Here is a 4,154-nt window from a genome sequence, read left to right as displayed (position 1 = left end):
ATATTTATAGAAGAGATATATTTTGTGTTATTTCATGATCTATAATGTTTTGTTGTATATTCTCACGACTGTTATTTTAACCAATACCTTTATGATATATAGAAAAGAAGACTTTCTTTATTACGTATAATATAGAAATTCGTATTAATTATAAAATCTTATTGGAAGCATTTATTATAATTTTGTTTTGATCTGTAACCTATAGGGTTTATAGAAAATGTATGTGAATGTGTTTGATGTTTACAAAAATGGTAAAAAAAATATTTTGATGTTTGATTGTTCATAAAAAATTAATTGTATTAAGTACTTATTACGACACAAGACAATGTAACTGAGTTTCATAAAAATAAACACGATTGCTTTCCACAGTCTTTATATTTTTAATTAAAAACGAACTCTTAAATGTCCTTAAAATAAGGAAAATCGGATAATGTTATTAATTAATAGCACACAAAATATTTTGATGTTTGATTGTTCATAAAAAATTAATTGTATTAAGTACTTATTACGACACAAGACAATGTAACTGAGTTTCATAAAAATAAACACGATTGCTTTCCACAGTCTTTATATTTTTAATTAAAAACGAACTCTAAAATGTCCTTAAAATAAGGAAAATCGGATAATGTTATTAATTAATAGCACACATGTAATGTAAATTGCATAAAAGCGAGCATAAATAAACAATTTATTGCAACATTTAATATACAAGGTGAATCTTGATTGAGTATACAGAGTGGCCCTTAAAAAATGACTTAAAATACTGATCAGGAGTGGTTTGAAGCAAACGGAGTTCTTCAAATCTCTAAAATGTTTCTAATTCACTAAAGTTCCACAAAAATAAACCGTTTCTACAATAACTTTTCTCTAAAGTCAAGACTGTGATTTCTTTTTGGCAAAGATTGAAATAAAACAAAAGCAGAATTAAAGTAAGGATAACTAATGTCTTTAAATTGTTAATATTTTAATTAGGAAATAGGTATAGTTATTACTTTTTTACCTTCCTGTTTTGTGTTACATTTTATAATGTGGTTACAGTACAATAAATTTTTTTATGAGTAAATTGATTTAGCAGTCTTTTCTAAACGAATGAAAGGACAAAAGAAGGCTGGCAGAGGCAATTTACATGAAAAGGCAAGCGGTTGCTCTTAATCAAGAGGTTAAATAGATAATTGGTAATTTAAGGGCCTACAACTAGGCAAAATTTAACTAATAAGCAGTTTCATCGTTTTTGGATAATAAATTTACCTCCGGTTTTAATAAACAAACAAATTTAATACATTCTGATACCAAATTTATTAATTATTCAATTAATTATTTGTCAGTCTATAAAAAAAGTAGTATCTACAGTATGCCGATAACAATGCAGTAATACCTGGTACTAGTAGTTGTATTGCTATATAAAAATTCGTCAATTTATACAAAACAATCATCCCAATTAAAATTTATTGTGAAACTTGACAAAAGTCCTCTAAAACAGATGAGTAACTTTACAAATTTCCTGTTTAGTATGTGCGACGTAATCAGAACAAAAAACAAACAAAATGCACGTATTACACAAAATCATTCTTTTGTTTCCATTTTTTTGACCTGATTGTGAGTGAATCATTTTTTGATAAAATAACGACTCAAAGACAGGATATTGCCGCACTTGTATGTAATTCGTTTTCTACTTGTAGCTTTGGATTTTATTGTTTTTTTGAAAGGGGCCATTTTTGGGTCCTTTTCCTTATTAAATTCACTGTAACACCAAAACACAACAGTAATACAAACATATTTATTTTCTTGTTCTAGGTACTCATTAATTAACATATGCCTGATGTGTTCTAAAAACATTACCAAACATTTAAATTACTGCCTTTTTCCTAATCAGACTTACTACGTGATAATCAGTGCTTTGTTATTGTTCTGTTTTTTTCTCTTCGTACCCTGGAGCAATTAACAGGTACCAAATCTGTAATTTGTTCCCATATTGGAACACCCTGATCGTGAGCATAACTACTTATTGTATTATATCTAGATACATATGTATATTACGAACACAACTCAAGAAAACAATATTCAATGCCGTTCATGACTCATGTATAATTACATTTGTATGCATGTATATCATCACATATGCATAAATTCATGTATAAATACCTTTATTACCTTAATTATTGTCAATACAAAAACGCTGGTATATTTTTTCGCACAATTACATTTTACGACAGGATTCATATATAAAATTAAATACGTAAATCGATTAGGTATATGTATTGTAATAAGAGTTTCGTCAAAGTTAAGGAAGACGTCATCAGTAGTGGGATGCTTCTCATGACTCAATTTATACGAAAATTTTCCAAGAAAAATTGAATCGTGATGTCATTTTTTATTAAATACATGTAAATATATTCATGTAAAAAATGCCTACAGCTGATTGTTTTCTATAACAAATAATTTTATAAATTCTCTTTAGTTTTAGCTAGAAGTTTTAAAACTATTTGTACTTTTTAGAGCTAAACATTTAATTCATCTGTAATGATTAAAAAAAAAAAGTCCAGCAGTTCAGTGTGAATCAATTTTACTTGAGGCANAGTTATTCATAACTCATAATACAAACATTAATAACAAGTAGGTATCTTACAAAAAAGTAAAAAAATATGATGAAAAACAAATATGAAAGAAGAGAAAAACAATTTCAATTCAAATTCTATACTGTGCTAGTTTTTGTTTTAAATGAAAAACATTTCTGATATGGTTCATTTAAAAATTATTATCAAATTTTCTTCGGCGTGGAGAAAAAAGAAGTGAACTCTTTTTAAAGCACCTACTAATATCCTCACAAAAAGATACGAATGTATTTCACTGAGGAAAATTGCATTATAAAAACAAGGCGTTTAAGATTTAAGTAATAATATGTTTTGAAACTTATATAAAAAACTGCTTGCGATATGCTTGAGCAATTGCGAGCAGCATGTTAGTTTATTTAATATGTACTTTGACCTTTTTAGTCCTTTACACGAAGCATATTTTTTAAACTAACTGAGGCCATGCCCATTATATTTAATATATTTTATAATAACAGTACCAAGAGCATTATATTTAAAAGGTAAATGCTTGGTTATTGTATCTTTATATTGCATGGTATTTGCTATTACTAAGAAATTAGAAAAGAAATATATCTGTCATGCTATCTAAAAAATGCATTCAAAAATCTATCATCATCCACAAAAAGATTATTGAAGAATCTGCAAAATTCACGTAATTTTATTTCTTCTGTAAACATTGTTACGTTGTATATTTAAAAATGTAGTTGTTGTTGTTAAAAAATATGCCTATCTGTTCCCTTTTTAGTTGTTTTAGTCAAGTGAAAGTTGTATACACCTTTGGGCAAAGTAGGGCAAATAATATGTACCTAATGCAATATGTACTTTCACAAAAAAAGCTTTTCTCGTAGGTACAACTGTTTGCTGTAAGAAAACCTTATTATTATTATTACTTCGTTACCTGTTAAATGTAATAGAGAAAAACGAATAGCCGAATCATAGGGACTTGTTTAATAAAAACGTACAGTACACAACTGTATTATAAAAAGAAAATGTATTTATCATCATCATCATAAGGCTTTGAAAATAGTTTTTAAAAGTAAACAAAGTACATATATTGAAATTAAAGTTCTATTCACATGTTTTTGGAACATTGGAGAAGACTGAAGTAATGGTCGAAACATTTATAAACAAAAAATTCTACACTGTAATCATTACAATCTTTCCTAACATTCATTGTAAGAATAAATAAATATTTTCGTTTCGATTTGTTGCATATTTTTTTTTCTACGGTTTATTTCAATTTAGAAAAACCCTTTTGAATAAAAATTGAATTGAAGTAAATAATTACAGGAAGTGGATACTTTTTAGCCTTGCTCATAAAGTGTGTAGTATTCAAGGACCTTATCGCGATTTGTACGTATTTTTTTATTCGGTACAGTTATTGTAAACAATGATTTTTCATCTTTATATGTACGTATGAATCGTTAAATCGTGTACTTTAATATATAATCCATGCAATGTGCGTAAATGTCGGTTTTTGAAACCAGCACTGCTGTTTAAACCGCCTAGGCGCAATTGAAAGTAACGAAGTATTCGTAATGGTCAGGATATCTATAAATTATG

The sequence above is a fragment of the Agrilus planipennis genome, unplaced genomic scaffold, assembly GCF_000699045.2.
Source record: "Agrilus planipennis isolate EAB-ADULT unplaced genomic scaffold, Apla_2.0 scaffold560, whole genome shotgun sequence".
NCBI lineage: Eukaryota > Metazoa > Arthropoda > Insecta > Coleoptera > Buprestidae > Agrilus > Agrilus planipennis.
Note: the sequence above shows the minus strand (reverse complement) of the source record.